The 18976-nt window shown below is 46.9% G+C and overlaps 1 protein-coding gene across 2 annotated transcripts in view; it reads right to left on the reverse strand.

Annotated features, from left to right (window-relative positions):
- The window catches only part of LOC146869958 (charged multivesicular body protein 4a-like), a 410915-nt gene that overhangs the window by 192419 nt on the left and 199520 nt on the right, over window positions 1-18976 (reverse strand). The window lies entirely within an intron of this gene.

The following is an 18976-nucleotide window of genomic DNA, read 5'->3' on the forward strand; positions in this document are numbered from 1 at the left end:
TGCTGACTGGGAGCCTGGGCATGTTCTCCATGCAGGCTGTAATGCAGCCTGCATGGAGAACATGCGAAGTGCGCAAGACTGTTTTGGGCGCCCCAAGAGGGCCAGCCAAGCAGTCATTATGCACTTATGAGTGTGCTACCACTCCTTCCCTGGCCCGACCCCTAACGCAAAGCTGCGGAAGTAGGAGGAAAAAAAATGATAATAACGCAAGTTATTATAATTTTCTTTTCTCTTTATTTCACTGCTAAAAAGCAGTGGGGAGACGCTCCTCTGACTTAGCGGAGGAGCCACCACTGCGCTCTTCATATTAACTGACAGGGAGGAAAAATTGTGGTTGGATGGCGTTGTCTCCTACCAACTCTCAGCTGGTATGACTAATCTTCCTCTCTGTCCACATGACCCAGGGCATACTGTGGTACTTGGAGTAGGAAATGGTTCCCATGATCCCCACAGGCCAAGTCAACATGAGAATATTTGGGATTACTGTCCCTGGGACCTGCATGATACGAAGACAAGACTCCCAAATCACTGGGAATTCTAAGCATGCAACCTAAGCATGTGTTGACACTAACAAGGAAGACCTTTGAATTTTCCATTTGTCATGTAATGCTATTGCACTCTTGGGAAGGCAATGATGCACTGATGCATAGGATCCCTGGGGTCATACAAAAGCCCTGAGATTTCACATGACCCACTAGTGTCTGTCACGACAAGTTCAGTGATGCAGTATCAGACCACAGGAGGTAGCCCGTAAACCACAAGGAGACTGGGGCAGTAATCTATATCAAACAACAATGTCTCAGACAAGGGTATCATTAATAGAGCAAATTTAAGCAGCACAATCAATTGCAGTGGATTTGATCTTTGGATCAAATCCACTGCAATTGATTGTGCTGCTTAAATTTGCTCTATTAATGACACCCTTGTTTGAGACATTGTTGTTTGATATAAGTTCAGTGATGCATCAACACATGGCCACCAAGAGCACAAGGAAATCAACACAGCAGTGCCTGCACTGTCATACTGACGTTCTCATTTGCTCCACCATTATCCTATGTTGACCTGGCCCATTGCAATGTAGGAGAAATCTTACAAGTAACCATGACAGGATAATGGCTATATGTTGTCAGGGATTAATCTTAAGTGGAGGGATCCATCCACTCATGAGACCTCTACAGACTTGCTGGACACAATGTCCAAACCAGACACTGTCAACACAGTCATTCATCCATCGAAGACCGGTACAATCAGTATTTAAGTATTTGGTAAGATTGCGTCAGGGCTGCTTCCTAAATTTGAGAGTTCCTGGTCAGAGATTGAAAGATGAGGAGGCCTAATTGTTAGGTCACTTTTTGATTTGTTCTGAATAATAACAATGGTTTATATAACTTGACCTCGGGTCACTCCCCACGCCGCACGGCTCCTCCTGGTGCCTGTGTCTGCCCTACTGCTGCTGCCTAGGGTTCGCCGCTGGTGTGCCCCTGGTACCCGTTTTCGCACTTCTGCTCTGTTGCTCCGCATTTTTCTCCCACTTCTGGTTGTTATTATTTTTTCCTGCCCCCTCCCGCTCCCCGCCGCTGCTCCCCGCCGCTGCTCCCCGCGACCCCGCCCCCTTTTTCCTTCTGTACCCTGTGCCCTCGCCCATTGGCCGCCCCGCTCCCGCCTCCCAGCTGCTCCTCCCTCCCACTTGGCCTCTTATGGAGGGCGCCGCGCGGCAGTGAGTGTGACCTGACCTCGGGTCACTGCCCACGCCGCACAGCTCCTCCTGGTGCCGGTGTCTGCCCTACTGCTGCTGCTGCTGCCTAGGGTTCGCCGCTGGTGTGCCCCTGGTACCTGTTTGCGCGCTTCTGCTCTGTTGCTCTGCATTTTTCTCCCACTTCTGGTTATTATTTTTTCCTGCCCCCTCCCGCTCCCCGCCGCTACTCCCGCGACCCCGCCCCCTTTTTCCTTCTGTACCCAGTGCCCTCGCCCATTGGCCGTCCCGCTCCCGCCTCCCAGCTGCTCCTCCCTCCCACTTGGCCTCTTATGGAGGGAGCTGCGCGGAAGCGCAGCGGACGCGCGCAGCGGGCGCGCCGCTGGCACGCCGCTGGCGCGCCAAAGGCAAGCCTGTCTGCGCCTGGTCCGCGCCCAGTGCCAGGACCTCTGGCCCTCGCCAGAGCCAACCCACCCGACGGAGATACGATGCCGCCGCCCTCCACGCACTCAACACCGACCGACAGCCATCCTGCTACCAAGCCACCCCGAAACGCACCCATGGAATCTTCACCTGTCACACCTGCAAGTTCACCTGCCTTCGGACCTGCACCGAGCCCGCCAGAACAGGCGCCAACAACAACCACCTCAAGTGCATCCTGCTCAACACCTGCTCTGTCCACAACCACGCCGTCGAACTCTGGGACCTCCTCGACACAACAGCGCCAGACGTCGCCTTCCTCACGGAAACCTGGATGACGCCTCCTCATCCCCCGACATAGCCATAGCCATCCCGGACGGCTATAAGATCACCCGGAGGGACCGCGTCAACCAAGCCGGAGGTGGCATCGCCATTGTCTACAGAAACACCATCCGCATCACTACCAACACCGACGACACCCTCACCACCGCCGAGCTCCTTCACTTCCAGATACACACCGACCCCAAGATCACCCTCAGAGGGACTCTCATCTACAGACCTCCGGGACCACGCACATAATTCAGCGAAGCCATCGCAGACCTCATCAGCCCGCTCGCCCTCGCCTCCTCCGACTACATCCTCCTAGGGGACCTCAACTTCCACCTGGAGAACAACAAGGACAACAACACCACCACCACCCGGCTAGACAACATCGCCAACCTCGGACTCAAGCAACTGGTCAACACCCTCACCCACTATGCCGGCCACACGCTTGACCCCATCTTCTCCTCGAGCAACCACATCTCCTTCAGCCACTCCACCAGACTGCACTGGACCGATCACAGCTGCATCCACTTCAACTTCAGGAAAACCTCGACTCGCCTCTGCACGCAGCAAGCCCCCCGTAGATGCTGGAGCAAGATCACCACCGACCAGCTCACCACCTCCCTGAGCCAAAACCAACCCACCAACACTACGGACCCCAACGAAGCAGCCCGCAACCTCACACAGTGGATCACCGACTGCGCCAACGCCCTTGCACCACTGAAGAACCCTCCAAGCAATCCCGACAGCAAGAAAGCCTCATGGTTTACCGACGATCTCAAAGACTCCAAGAAATCCTGCCGTACCCTCGAAAAAGCCTGGCGCCACGACCAGTCAACAGAAAACATGACAGCCCTCAAGAACGCCATCCGCAAACACCACCAGCTGATCCGCACCACCAAAAGGACATCATTCAGAGACCGACTGGACAACAACACCCACAACAGCAAAGAACTCTTTCAGCATCGTCAAAGAGCTCTCCAACCCCAGCGCCAGCAACAACGACATCACTCCATCTCAAGAACTCTGCGACTCACTAGCCACGTTCTTCCACCGCAAGATCGCCGATATACACGACAGCTTCGGCGCTCAGACTACATACCCAGCCACCGAACCAACGTCCCGCACCACCACCCTGTGCACCTGGAACCCCGTCAGCACGGAAGACACCACCCTCATGATGAACACCATCCACTCCGGCTCCCCAGCCAACCCCAGCCCACACCACATCTTCAACAAAGCCGACTCCATCATCGCACCCCATCTCCGGGACATCATTAACAACTCCTTCACATCCGCCACATTCCCGGAGAGCTAGAAGCATGCAGAGATCAGCGCCCTCCTGAAGAAACCCACCGTGGACCCCACAGACCTCAAGAACTTCCGTCCCATCTCGCTCCTCCCCTTCCCCGCTAAAGTCATCGAGAAAACCGTCAACAAACAGCTGACCACCTTCCTCAAGACGAACGGCTCCTTCAACCCATCGCAGTCCGGATTCTGAGCGAACCACAGCACCGAGACCGCCCTCATCGCAGCCACCGACGACATCAGGACCCTGCTCGCAAACGGTGAAACTGCCGCCCTCATCCTCCTCGACTTGTCGGCCGCATTCGACACTGTCTGCCATCGCACCCTGACCACCCGCCTCCACCACGCCGGGATCCAAGGGAAGGCCCTGGAATGGATCACCTCCTTCCTCTCCGACAGAACTCAGAGAGTCAGTCTCCCGCCCTTCCGCGCAGCGGCCACCAAGATCATCTGCGGCATACCCCAATGATCCTCGCTCAGCCCCACCCTCTTCAATGTCTACATGAGCCCCCTCGCAGCCATCGCACGCAAACACAACCTCAACATCATCTCCTACGCCGACGACACCCAACTGATCCTCTCCCTCACCAACGACACCGCCAGAGCCAGCTTCCAGGAAGGAATGAAAGACGTCGCGGAATGGATGAAGCTGAACTCAGACAAAACGGAAGTCCTGATCCTCGGACCATCCCCCTCCGCCTGGGACGACTCCTGGTGGCCCCCTGCTCTGGGCACCGCCCCCAAGCCCACGGACCACGCACGCAACCTGGGTTTCATCCTTGGCTCCTCCCTCATGATGACCAAGCAAGTCAACGCCGTTACATCTTCCTGCTTCAACACCCTCCGCATGCTCCGAAAGATCTTCCGGTGGATCACCACTGGAACCAGGAAGACAGTCACCCAGGCCCTCGTCACCAGCCGACTAGACTACGGGAACGCCCTCTACGCTGGGACCACCGCCAAACTACAGCAAAGACTCCAGCGCATTCAGAACGCAGCTGCACGACTCATCCTGGACATTCCCCGACACAGCCACATCTCTGCTCACCTGAGAGACCTGCACTGGCTCCCCGTCAGCAAGAGGATCACCTTCAGACTCCTCACCCACGCACACAAGGCTCTCCAAGACGCGGGCCCCGAATACCTCAATACCCGCCTCACGTTCTACACACCTACCCGCCAGCTCCGCTCCGCCAGTCTCACCCTCGCCACCGTCCCACGGATTCGCAGAACCACCACCGGAGGAAGATCTTTCTCCTACCTGGCGGCCAAGACGTGGTACTCCCTCCCCACCGCCCTTCGTCTGACCCAGGACCATCTCTCCTTCAGGAAGCACCTCAAGACCTGGCTTTTAGAGCAGTAGCGGCACCCCCCCTCCCAGCACCTTGAGACCCTCGCGGGTGAGTAGCGCGCTATACAAATGTCCTGATTGATTGATTGACATAATGAGTATTGCAAATGTAACTGACTTTAGTTCCTTGAATAACAGATCATATTACTCTCTAACTCAATAATATTTTCTTTGTAAGGCTGAAATGGGCACTCAGGGATTTAAAAATGTCGGATACATTCTCTGGAATGATGACTGGTACGTTCAGATAAAATCAGTATCAACAGTGGCACAAAATCATCAGTAGTGCAGCATGACCAGCTTTGTATCTACCAGAATGATGGCACCGAGAGTTAAGGCTTTTGCGACAATCTGTATTAATCTGGGTATCAAAAGTTCAAAGCTTAGCAAGATAGTCTTAGTACTCCATCCTTCTGAAGTCAGTAACATTAGTACAGTTTAATGAATAAGAGCAAACTGTTTTTACAGCCCTTGAAAATGGCAACAATGTGACATTAAGCACCAGATAAAAACAAATTATCACCATTCATTTAAAGTAACCAGTGATGCAGTATCACCAGTGCTTTATTATCAGATTCACTGTATTGCTAGAAGCTTAGTACCCAAGTGGCAGTGTCCAAGTTTCATAGGTGATTTAGTATAGCAAGTGGCAAAATATCAATGGTGGCACAGAATTAAAAGTGGCTACATAATCACAACAGGCATATTATCACCATTGGCACAGTATCACAGGTGGCTTGACTTCGACATGGCTAATTTGTGACAAAGGGCTACATAAAACAAGTTATTATTACCAGCAATTCTGGGCCAGGAGAGTCTCACTATCACCATTGGTGCATTATCACAAGTGGCTTTATAACACCATAATTTCATCAGTATAGCATCACCAGGAGCTCAATTTTCAGAACGGTGCGGTGATTCAGCATCACCAGTAGGTCAGTGCAACCAGCTATATTAGTACCACAGGTGTTGCAGTATCAAAGGTGACTCAGTATGAAAGATGGCTCAGTATCACATGTGGAATGGAATTATCAGTGTTTCACTATCACAGGTGGCAAAGGGTCACAGATAGCACAGTATTACCAGTGGCCTAGTCTCAAAGGTGACTCAATATTCTTATAGTCGATCATATGTATGTGGTAGCAGTTCAGATCTTGAGCTGCAAAGCAAGATGAGTTGGGAGTGACACAAACTGATCAAGTATGGTGGCAGTGAACCTCTAGAATGCTGAGTGGATACTGATGAGCACATGATATCCAGCAGTGTGGATGACTGCTGCCAAGTCAAGTAGGAAGATGAAGCAGGGGCAACCTTATCTGCAATAACTTTTTGTCTACAGTCAGAACGGTGGATATTATGGTGTTTCATCAAGGTCAAAGCCGTATTGATAATTGTGTGGGTCGCAATTTGTCATCAGCTTGGGAAGATATAAGGATGCCATTTTTTTCGCTGACTTTACAGATGAGTGGGCACTTGGGCCATAGCTGGCACTGGTCATTGGGACCTAGGTTAGAATTGCTAAGCAGTAAGAGGCTTTCTCCTGTTTTGCGTTTGTTTAAAAAATAACTTAAATGAAGGAAGGAGACAACAAAAATATTGCAATGTGGTGGGGGTACATCACCTTTAAGGGGTTTCAGTTAGGGTGACTAAGGGAAGAAACTAGCCTTTGCCGATGCTTTACTTAAAAACAGAACGATGGCAGTTATGCATTTAACAGGGCCAGTAAAATGTTATTTTCATAGCGGCAATCTTGTGTAATTTCTAGCTTTTAGGGCTTTTTTTTTTACTTTAAGGACATGTTTAACATTAAACCTATACTTGTCCTACTTTAAAAAATTAATGCAACTTTCCTTATTCGAAGTAAGGCTTACTTAGGGAAAACTGATTGATATTTAAAAGGAGTGTCTAGTCCTGTCAAAAGGGGATATTTTGATGAGTCAAATTTACAGATTTTAATTGCATAATAGATGGAATCTTTGATAGATCCCGTCCAAAACAATACACAAAGGTGGGGATGACTCATGCCTTGAGAGATGCCATGGAAAATATGATGTGTGTAAACATATGGAGAGTTCTACATCTGACAGATAACAAATATTCCTTCCACTCCTTGATGGCCAGCACATATAGTACTGGAATGGTCCTGAGACAGAATATTTAATTGGAAATGTTGACTTAGACAAATATCGAGTTGGAAATATGGTGATTCAGAAATATAGACAGCAAGAATATCATGGTCAAGAATATCGAATTTACGATAAGAAATATCGTTTTCATAAATATAGAAATCATTAATATTGTTTGCAAAAATATAGATGTTTAAAATATCCATTTGTTAATTAGTGTTATGTATTTTAATTTATATTTTAAATGTATGTGATGTATGTTTTTATATAAATCTTGTGTATGTTTAATATATGTGTTAACTTTTTAGTAGTTATTGATACAATTTTGCCTTTTTGAGCGGGTTGTGGGTTTATAGGGTAATAGGGTGGGAAGTAATTTAATTATAATATCTTAATGAATATTGTTTATTTATTTAATTTAGAATTGATAGTGTTAACTGTGGTAAGTAATTTATTTCTAATTAATTATTAATTAATATTAATTAATTGATAATTATGGTGATTGTGTAAAAATATTTAGGTGCGGGTTGTGGGGTTTATAGGAGTAAAGGGTGGGAAGTAATTTATTTTTGATTAATTAATAATGAGTTGTTAATTTATATGAATAAATTGATAATTATGGTGATTGTGTAAACATATTTAGATGCAGGTTGTGGGGTTTATAGGGGTAAAGGGTGAGAAGTAATTGATGTTCAATTAAAAATGAGTTAATTTATACTAACTAATTAATTGATAATCAATTATGGTAATTTTGTGATTTTTTTTTAGGTCTGGATTGTGGGGTTTTTGAGGTAACGGGTGGGAAGTAATTTATTTTTAATTAGTTAATAATTAGTTCCTAATTAATAATTCATTGATAGAAAATTATTACGGAAATTGTGTAGGTAATTTTAGGTGTGGGTAGTAGGAGTTTTAGCGTTAAAGGGTGAGAAGTAATTTATTTAAGTAATTCCATCACAGATGCACTCTTAAAACCATGCACCCATAGAATCACCCACTCACACATCTATGCACAGAGTCACACACACCCTACCCACACAAACACTCAGGCACCCATACAGATACTCAGACAACCAATTAATAACCCATATAGACACTCATATAGCTATTCACAAAACCACACAGCCACTTATACAGCAACAGACAGACTGATAGACATTCACACAGTTTAGTTACTAGTCTGTAGTAAGATACATTTCATGACTCACTTATAGAGCCAGTCACACACCTAGAAAATCATCCATTCACACACTTCTACACCCACTTATTCTTCAATACGTCTTTCCCTATATATATTAAACATATTAAAACTTTAAGAAACACACATTCACTGGATGATGTCATCAGTGATGTCATTTGAGATGTCATCAATGATGTCATCAGTGATGTCACTGACCATGTCATGAGTGATGTAATATGTGACATCATCAGCAGTGCATTGCGGGGGCGCGCGAGTTATAGTTAGCTGATCTAAGTATAACAAGGGAATTTCTAGGGTTTTGTACGAGGGAAATGTCCAGCTAACTATAACGCCCCTGAAACCTATGGTTTTTTCAGTGAATTTCTAAGGTTTTTTAAATGCCAATTCCTAACTATAACGTGCATGAAACCTTTGGTTTTTTCAGTATATATATATATATATATATATATATATATATATATATATCCATCCTACTGGCATAGGAAAAGAGTTTTTTGATTTGCCAATAACTTTGGCGCCGTTTGACGAATCTTCACAAACGTTTCAGAACTAATTGTTCACTCAGGTCAGCTCCTGTCTCTGAATGAAATTACACCATATTTGTCAGAGATAGCTCTTGGTCCAGCTTTTTTTTTTTAAATGGTGTAAATCTGTTCAGTAGTTTTTGAGAGTTTTAAAGATTTAAAGATATTGATATTTGAGAATTGTGAGATCTGATTGGCTGCGCTCTCCCGAGCATGAGCTTGCCTCTGATTGGCTGCCAACAATTCAAACTAGGAAGTGTTGGGATACCATCTTGTGACTCGGTACTGAGGGAGGAGAACAAAGGTGAGAGGAATATTGAAAAAGAAGAAAAGGGGGCAGGGTAAAAACACACTGACCCCCAAGGCCTGGTCAGGGGATCCCACAGAGACCCCCAGGGCCCAAAAAAGCATTTTTTTAAAACTTTTGTCCAGATTTGCGCACCCGGCACGACTCTGGCAGACAATTTGTTTAAAAACAAAGAGCGGGCTCCCGTGCTTCCTTTTTTAAAACCCCCAGGTGGGCCAAGTCCTCGAGGCAACCCTAATTTCTGTTCCGGGGGCCCGTGGGACTACCACCTCCCCGGGGCTTAAATAAAATTAAAAAGTGGGGTGGCTCCTGCCCCCTCCGCACACTGCTGTGGCGCACTGCTGGTGGGGTGATGAAGCCCCCTTGTGTCATGAGGACCTCAGGACTGAAGTGGACTTTATCCCCCAAGCAGCAGTGCGCCAGGAGGCACGTTTGCAGAGTGGTGTAAAAAGGGGGCGTGGCCTCGTACCACTCTCAGCAATACAGCTGTGTGGGGCTTACTGGAGGTACCTGGTGGGCTAGTTGGCCCCCAGGGACCCTCAGTATTCAAGGGGGCTTAATCCCTGAATTTAGAACGCACCAAGAGGCATAGTGGTGGAGAAGGGGGGCGTGGCCTGTGAAAAACCTTACAAATTCACTGAAAAAAACATAGGTTTCAGGGACGTTATAGTTAGAAATTAGCATTTAAAAACCTAAGAAATTCACTGAAAAAGCCACAGGTTTCAGGGACGTTATAGTTAGTTGGACATTTCACTCGTACAAAACCAGAGAAATTCGTCCGTTTTATATATATAAATAAATATCAATCCGCAAGTTTTACCTCAACGAAGGAGCCCTCACGAGGTAGATATGCTTTAAACATTTATTCAAGGCTGTAGCAGGTGTCGGAGCAATGTGAACAGCATATCTTCAAAAGCAGACGCGTTTCGGGCCTCTGCCCTTCTTCTCAGGCTTGCAATCACTGCTGACATTCAAGTTGCGGGGTCCACCTATATTTGATTAGAAACCCAGTCCCAATGGACGTGGCCGCTCGCACGGCCTTTTGGGATCTGTAGTGTGGCCGAATTTCGCTGCAGTGAGCCAACTGGCAATGTCAGTGTTCATCAATTTTACATTCTTCCCCAGTGGGTTGCTCTTCTATCATTCTCAGAACGTATGCCAACATCTCAGCACCTTGAATACAAGCACCTGTCTGTTATGGTGTACGCCGGTTGCCGCCACCCAGATCCGCTAGAGCGCGGCGGAATTCCCACACGGCCAGGTTCGCCTCTCCATAAAAAATAATCAAATATATTCCCTGATAAAAAGTGGCTAAATAATAACCCACTTCACACTGTTGCACAAATAGCGACAGCTCACTTCCATTGGTCCTGAAGAAAGCCTCCTAGACCCGGCTGGGCAGAATGGGGCTGAAACATGTCAACCTCACATATGGACTACACTAGTGCGTAAGATTGGTAACGTGATCAACATACGCACACCTTTTGTTTTAACGTTTTCACATCTCCATACAATAAATGATTTCACAAAAATGAGGATGTAGAACACTTTTAACCTCACTTCACATTGAGCACTTCACTCTTCCTCCTTTTTTGTCTCTGGACACTACTGTAGTACCAGTGGGTCTACCTCCTAGTGGAGGTCAGCATACCAAAAACAACCCTATGGTGATGCTGTCACGTTACGAATAGGCGGAGAACCAAGATATACTGCCTGTCCACCCTCGTAAGTGTATGAGGGTTTTTATGAAAGGTACCAACCACCCCTGACCCTGGTCACCCAGGAACAAGTGGTCCATTCCCTTTTTGATCTTTGTAATCACACATTATCACTGTGGGCAGTGCTTGAAATGGAAAAATAGAAGTGCAGGTACTCTGTACCAGAGTACCTGCTTGTTTATAAGAAGTGGCGGTACCCTCCAATTAAAAGTATTACTATTTCCTTGAGAAGCGCCGGTACTCTCTCTCGCAAAATAAAAAAAAGTGCCAGTACTCAGTACCGGACAGTACCGGACCATTTAAAGCACTGACTGTGGGTACTTAAGCACCACTGTAATTGCACAATATCTCTGCGAGGACTTGTACATGACTATAATCATGCACTGTTTCTGTGTGCTATCATACACTATCTCTGTGGGGACCTGGGCAGGTCTATAATTAACCCTGGGCGTAGTTCACGAAGTAGCGCTACGCGTAGCTACGCAAAGTGCACTTCGCACTACGCGAGCTACGCGTAGCACTTCGCGAACTGCGTAGTACCCTGTTCGCACTGTGCAAGCTGCCATTTTCAATGATTGCACAGTGCGGACAATCATCCGGCACTGTGCAATCATTGAAAACGGCATCTTGCACAGTGCGAGCTGTAGTTTTCTGCCGCTCGAGTAGATTTTTACTCGAGCGGCAGCTTTCTCAACGCGGACTGGTAGTTTCTCATCGTGAGCAGTCACGAGCATACGCGACCACTCGCAATGAGAAACCTGACCTCCCCGCGTTGAGAATCTCGCCGGGAGGTTTATTCTCCACGCTCGCGATCGGCAATTTGATGTTGCTGATCACGAACGAGGAAAAGGTCTCGCCGGGATGTCATTTTGCGAGTAAGCAAAAAATGACCGCTGCACTACGCTATGCATGTTTGCACTGTGCTACGTGCAATTCGCGTAGTGCGAAGTAGCGCAAACTACGCGAGCGTAGCGTAGTGCTTTGCCCAGGCTTATCTATAATCACACACTATCTCTGTGAGAACCTGGGCATGTCTTTAATCATAGTCTACCTCTGTGGGGACCTGGGCATGTCTATTATCACACACATTCTCTTTGGCAAACTGTGGTAATACTATAGGCAAACACCATCTCTGTGGGGACCTCAACATCTCTATAATCACACACTATCTCTGTGGGGACCTGGGCATGTCTATAATCACACACTATCTCTGTGGGAACCTCAACATTTCTATAATCACACACTATCTCTGTGGGGACCTTGACATCTCTAAAATCATAACTCTATCTCTGTGAGGACCTAGGCATGTCTATAATCACACACCATCTCTGTGGGGACCTGGGCATGTCTATAATCACATTCGATTTGGCAACCGTGGTAATACTATAGTCATACACCAGCTCTGTGAGGACTTGAACATTCCTGTAATTACACGCAAGTGCTGTTTTGGCTTCAGCATCATCAGCTTCGCATTCTCTGTATGGGGCTTTGTGAATACTGAAAAGTAGAAAAGTTAGACTTTTGCTCTAAGTTTACATTTTTGAAACTGAAAAGTAGAAAAGTTAGATTTTTGTCTCTAAGTTTACCTTTGTGAATTGGGCCCTATTTTAATGAGAACTTAAACAAAATCATCCTCATGCACTATCTCTGTGGGGACTTAAATATCGCTATAATAACACACTATCTTTGTAGGGGCTTGAAAAAACTATAACAAAACAGTATCTTTGTGTGGACTTGAACATCACTATAATAACATACCATCTTTGTGGGAACTTGATCATTCCTCTAAATAAATGCAAGCTCTGTTTCAACTTAAAGCACTGGGGGATGTCATGAGGCACAGGGTCAAGACTGATTTGCATATAGCTGGGTCTGAACTGGGGTGGCAAAGTGACCTAAAGAACGATGTTGGATTCAACCCTGATCTGTGACTGGGGGTGAGTGACTGAAAAGTTTCAACACCTCATCCATCATCTCCTTGTGTTTGCTTTGTTTACCCTAAGTTGGCAGGGTATGGCCAGATGTGAGTTCCTTGCTCACTTTGCCACTGGATTCAAACTAGCCTGGCTGATGAGGGTGTGCTACCCTAAAACTGGTCCCAGGATGCTTGTTTCCGGTCCAGGGAAGACTAGGCTTGGCAGTTCGGGCTGCACTGTTCCCATGAGGCACAGGGTCAAGACTGATTTGCATATAGCTGGGTCTGAACTCGGATGGTGAAGTGAGCTAAAGAACGACAATAGATTCAACCCAGATCTGCGACTGGGTGTGACTGACTGAAAAGTTTCGGCACTCCGTCCATCATCTCCTTGTGTTTGCTTCAACTTGAACATCATCAGCTTCACATTCTCTGTATTGAGCTTTGTGAATATTGAAAAGTAGTAAAGTTAGACTGTGGGTCTAAATTCACCTCTGTGAATACTGAAAAGTAGTAAAGTTAGACTTTTTGTCTAAGTTTAACTTTGTGAATTGGGCCCTCTTTTAATGAGGACTTAAACACAATCACCTTCATGCACTAGCTCTGTGGGGACTTAAACATCACTATAATAACACACTCTCTTTGTGGGGACTTGAACTACACTGTAATAACACAATATCTTTGTGGGGACTTGAACATCTCTATGATAACACACTATCTCTGTGGGGACTTAAACATAGCTATACTAATATACCATCTCTGTGGGGACTTGAGCATTCCTATATTTACACACAACCTGTGTGTGGACTTGAACATCATTAGCTTCACACTCTTTATAATGGGATTTAAGCTTTGAATGTACACACTATTTCTGTGGAGACTTAAACACAATGATCTTCACCCACTATCTCTGTGGGGACTTGGACATCAATGTTGGCAAAAATGTAAGCAGCTAATCAAGCCTTGGTTCCATTTGTTAATTTCTTTGTGTTAGTTCCCTTCTCTCCTAAGATTTTAAGCACTAGTAAATAGGTTAAATACATCTTTAAGTGTCTTTCTTTAAATATGATATTTCCCGCACATTAACATCTGTGTTTAATCTATACACCTAGTATATATGCAGCAATTCATATATGAATAGATTATAAGTTGTATGTTTATATTGTTGATAAAATAAACATTTATCCATGTGCCTCCGACTGTATTCAATCACAAATAATGTTACAGACTAGGTCCCCACAAGGATGGTGGTGTGCGCACGATTAAATAACAATATATTTGCAAATTTGAAGCATGATCCTGTATCATGAATTTTTTCTTAACATTTTCCTGTTATTAGTGTATTTTAAAAACATTAGGAAAGGTTAGTCTCCACAAGGCAGGTATTCACACATAGTCCCCACAAGGATGGTAACACGTGTGTGTGTGTGTGTGTGTGTGTGAGAGAGAGAGAGAGAGAGAGAGAGAGAGAGAAGGAGAGGGTGAGGGAGAGGGAGAGGGAGAGGGAGAGGGAGAGAGAGTGGAGGGGCATAGAGTGGAGTAAAGTGTTGTTGAGTGGAGGGGCATAGAGTGGAGTAGAGAGTTGTAGAGTGGGGTGGGGTGGAGTAGAGTGGAGTAGAGTGGAGGAGAGTGGAGCAATATAGAATTGAGTGGCATAGCGTAGAGTGGCGTAACGGGTTATAGAGTGGTGTAGAGTGGTATAATAGTGGTGTAGAGTGCAGGTTTGTATAGTGGAGAGGTGTACAGTGTCGTGGAGTGTCATAGAAAGAAGTGTAACAGTGGAATAGATTAGAGTTGGATAGGGTGGACCGTTGTGGAGTGGAGTGGCGTAGGGTGGAGTATCATGGATTATACTGTTGTATGGTGGAGTAAACTGTTGTACAGTGGAGTAAAGTATGGAGCAGAGTAGAGTGGCATAGAGTTGACTAGAGTGGCAAACAGCTGAGTAGAGAGGCAAACAGTTGTGTAGAGTGGCATACAGTAGAGTAGAGTAGATGGGCTTGGTGCAGAGTGGTGTAGAGTGGAGGGGTGTAGAGTAGAGGGGCGTAGAAAGGCATAGAGTAGAGTGGAGTAAAGTGTTGTAGAGAGAAGAGGCATATAGTGGAGTAGAGTGTTGTAGAGTGGGGTGGCATAGTGTGGAGTAGAGTATTGTAGAGTGAAGTGGGTAAAGTGGAGTGGGAAAAAGTGGAGCTGGGAAAAAGTGGAGATGGATAGAGTGGAGCGAGTGTCCTAGAGTGGAGTGTTGTAGAGTGGAGGAGAGTGGAGTGGCGTGGAGTGGAGTGGCATAGAGTGGTGTAGCATGGCGTAGAGTGAAGGGTCATAGAATGGAGGTACATAGTGGAGAGGCTTAGAGTGGGGTGAGGTAAAGTGCCATAGATTGGAGGGATGTAGAGTGTTGTAGAGTAGAAAAGAGTGTCCTAGAGCTAAGTGTCATAGAGGGCTATAGAGTTGAGAGGCGTAGAGTGTAGTGGCATGGAGTAGAGGGAAGTACCTTAGAATGGAATACAGTGGTGTGAAGTGGAATAGAGTTGAGTCGAGTAGAGTGGCATAAAGTGTCATGGGGTGGCTTCGGGGTCGGATCGGGAACAAAAATAGGCCCAGGCACATTAAAAAAAAGTGGTCCACATTTGTGGATTGCCTTTCCGCAAAAAAATGCTTCGGCAAAGTTTTATGACAAGAAGGGGGGACAGGAGGTTTCTGACAGAATAAGGGTTTCTTAACTTCACTTAGATAAAAAAAAATGAATGGATTAATTCACACTGGTGAACCACACATGAATACAAGTGAAACCACTTCTGCTTAAGCCCGCTGCCCCCGCTCAATCTGCATATATTAATGGGCAGCCCAGCGAGACAAAGGGAGTAACACCTCCGTCCCTTTGGTAAACTGAGGTAACAGAGGCCCCTCTGCCTCCAGAAAGGTCACTCAGGCCCCCACTGGGCCGCTGACGGCATCCAAACAGCACAGACACTGCCCAAATCAGCCCCCGGGATGCCCAAAAAAGCGGCCCACAGCTGGAACATTGGATACTGGCCCCTCGGCCATTACCAGAGTACCCGCCTTACCAATCTGACCCTGAGTGGAGTGTCAAAGTGGAGTTTCGTAGAGTGGAGTACAGTCATAGAGTGGAGTGACCAGGAGTAAAGTTGAGTGACCTAGATTTAAGTGGCATATATTAACGTAGAGTGGTGTTGAATGTTCTAGAATGGAGTGCTATAGAGTGGAATAGAGTGGAGTGGAGTCAAATGGAGTAGAGTGTCAGAGTGGATTGACGTAGAAAAGGGGGCTTAGAGTGTCATGTCGTAAAGTGTCATGACACAGAGTTACTCAGAGTGTCGTAGAGTGAAGTGCCATAGAGTGGAGTGTCGTGGAGTGAAGTGCCATAGAGTGGAGTGGAGAGGAGTGAAGTGTCGTAGAGTGGAGTGGAGAGGAGTGAAGTGTCGTAGAGTGGAGTGGAGAGGAGTGAAGTGTCGTAGAGTGGAGTGGAGAGGAGTGAAGTGTCGTAGAGTGAAGTGTCGTAGAGTGTCGTGGAGAAGAGTGTCGTGGAGAAGAGTGTCGTGGAGAAGAGTGTCGTGGAGAAGAGTGTCGTGGAGAAGAGTGTCGTGGAGAAGAGTGTCGTGGAGAAGAGTGTCGTGGAGAAGAGTGTCGTGGAGAAGAGTGTCGTGGAGAAGAGTGTCGTGGAGAAGAGTGTCGTGGAGAAGAGTGTCGTGGAGAAGAGTGTCGTGGAGAAGAGTGTCGTGGAGTGGAGAAGAGTGTCGTGGAGTGGAGAAGAGTGTCGTGGAGTGGAGAAGAGTGTCGTGGAGTGGAGAAGAGTGTCGTGGAGTGGAGAAGAGTGTCGTGGAGTGGAGAAGAGTGTCGTGGAGTGGAGAAGAGTGTCGTGGAGTGGAGAAGAGTGTCGTGGAGTGGAGAAGAGTGTCGTGGAGTGGAGAAGAGTGTCGTGGAGTGGAGAAGAGTGTCGTGGAGTGGAGAAGAGTGTCGTGGAGTGGAGAAGAGTGTCGTGGAGTGGAGAAGAGTGTCGTGGAGTGGAGAAGAGTGTCGTGGAGTGGAGAAGAGTGTCGTGGAGTGGAGAAGAGTGTCATGGAGTGGAGAAGAGTGTCGTCGAGTGGAGAAGAGTGTCGTCGAGTGGAGAAGAGTGTCGTCGAGTGGAGAAGAGTGTCGTCGAGTGGAGAAGAGTGTCGAGTGGAGAAGAGTGTCGTCGAGTGGAGAAGAGTGAAGAGTGGAGTGGAAAAGAGTAGAGAAGAAGAGTGGAGTGGAGAAGAAGAGTGGTGGTGCGGCGAAGAGTGGTGGAGCGTACAGTGTCGTGGAGGGTCAGAGTGGTGTGGCGTACAGTGTTGTGGAGGGTCATAGAGTGGTGTGGAGTGTTGTGGAGGGTCATGGGGTGTTGTGGAGGGTCATAGAGCAGAAGGGTGTAGAGTAGGGGTGGGCGGAGTTTGCAGAGTTGCACTACATGGAATTCCGTGGAGTTGCATAAAAACTCTGTGGAATTTTGTTGAGTTTCACTCTGCCCTACTGGAATGTAATGTGAGGCTAAAGCGTTGTTAATGGTCATTCCTCTAATGGGATCAACACACTAACACAAGATCATATTTCCCCTGACAATCACCTGCTCTACTCTGTTAAATTTTCAAGACAATACCATGTTATGACAAGCAGATTGCTAATGGCGCGGCGTAAATGCCTTATTGGTAACCTACGTACGGTTTAACTATTGTGTTTCCGATATTCACTGCCAGAATTGACTAGTACAAAAAGGCTGCCCCCTTGACTATTATTATTTTTCCAACTGCAGAGCAGTGTTCTTTGGTCGCATTTTGCAACCAGTGATTCGGGACGCAAGGACTCGTGCTCTATGCAGTTTTGGTTGGTGTGAAACTAGAAGCTGATTTGCCGCTTTTAGGTAAAAATGCTCACATTATAGTTTTTGTTATGTAGTAATGGCGAGAAAGAAAGAACTGTTGCAAGGGAGCTTGTTGGAAGGGGCACTAGGAAAACTGTGAAAGTAGGGAAGCCATGTCTAAGATCACTGGGCTTAAAGGGGCGAGGCGAAGGGCAGGCACCTTTGTGCTCTAGTATAGCAAGAGTATGTGTGAAGGGTAGGTTTGCTCTTTGGTGTTTGGAGTGAAGCAGGGAATGGGGACAAGTACTGACACCAATAGTTTTAACCGGGTGCCGCCAATGCTACCACTCCAGGCAAGGCATCGTCTCGGTCCAGTATTGAAGGAAGACAGCAAGCACCTCGCTGGATCTCTCGCCTATATTCGAATTTGGGGGGCGATTGGTGTTGGGGCTCCAAATGTTGAGCTAGGGTTCTGGAACCCAGGGCTTTGGGGGATGTAGTGCTGGGACTCCCTACTTTCTAGAGAAGATGCTGTGGGTGCCCCTGGTCGTTAGAGAGGAGGCCATAGTGACATTGATCTCATGCAGGGGTGAGTCCGTGGCAGCGATTGTAAACTCTGCAACACGGGAAGCAGAGTTTTTTTTAACCGAACTTCATGCTCCAAGCGGAGTGAGAAATCTCTGACTGCGGAGCAGAGTTCACCGCCCACCCCTAGTGTAGAGTGGAAGGTCGCAGAGTGGAGGGGTGTAGATTGGAATAGAGTGTCATGGAGTGTTGTAGAGTGGAAGGGCGTAGAGTGGTGTAGTGTCATGGTGTGGTGTGGAGTGGCATAGAGTGGAGGGTTGTTGAGCAGAGGGGCCTAGAGTGGAGGGGTGTAGAGTGGAGGGGCGTCGAGTAATATGTCCTAGAGTGGAGTGGAGTGGTGTAGAGTGGAGTAAAGTGTTGTAGAGTTTCATAGAGTGTCGTAGAGAGGCATAGAGTTATAAAGAGTTGAGCGTTAACAGCCCCAGCCCTAACCACCACCCTCCCGCTACATTAGCGCCGTGATATCCCTATAGGATGAATGTTGTGCTTTACAAATAAAAAAATAGAGTGAAGTAACGTCACACAGTGGCTTGGCACAGAGTGGAGCAGAAAGACCTAGAGTTAAGTGACAGAGTGGTGTAGTATAGAGTGGAGTTGAGTGGGGTGACATGGAGGGGCACAGAGGAGTGTCGTAGAGCAGTGTAAAGTCGAGGAAAGTGGTGCAGTG

Source organism: Triturus cristatus, chromosome 1_1 (assembly GCF_964204655.1).
Source record: "Triturus cristatus chromosome 1_1, aTriCri1.1, whole genome shotgun sequence".
Lineage (NCBI taxonomy): Eukaryota > Metazoa > Chordata > Amphibia > Caudata > Salamandridae > Triturus > Triturus cristatus.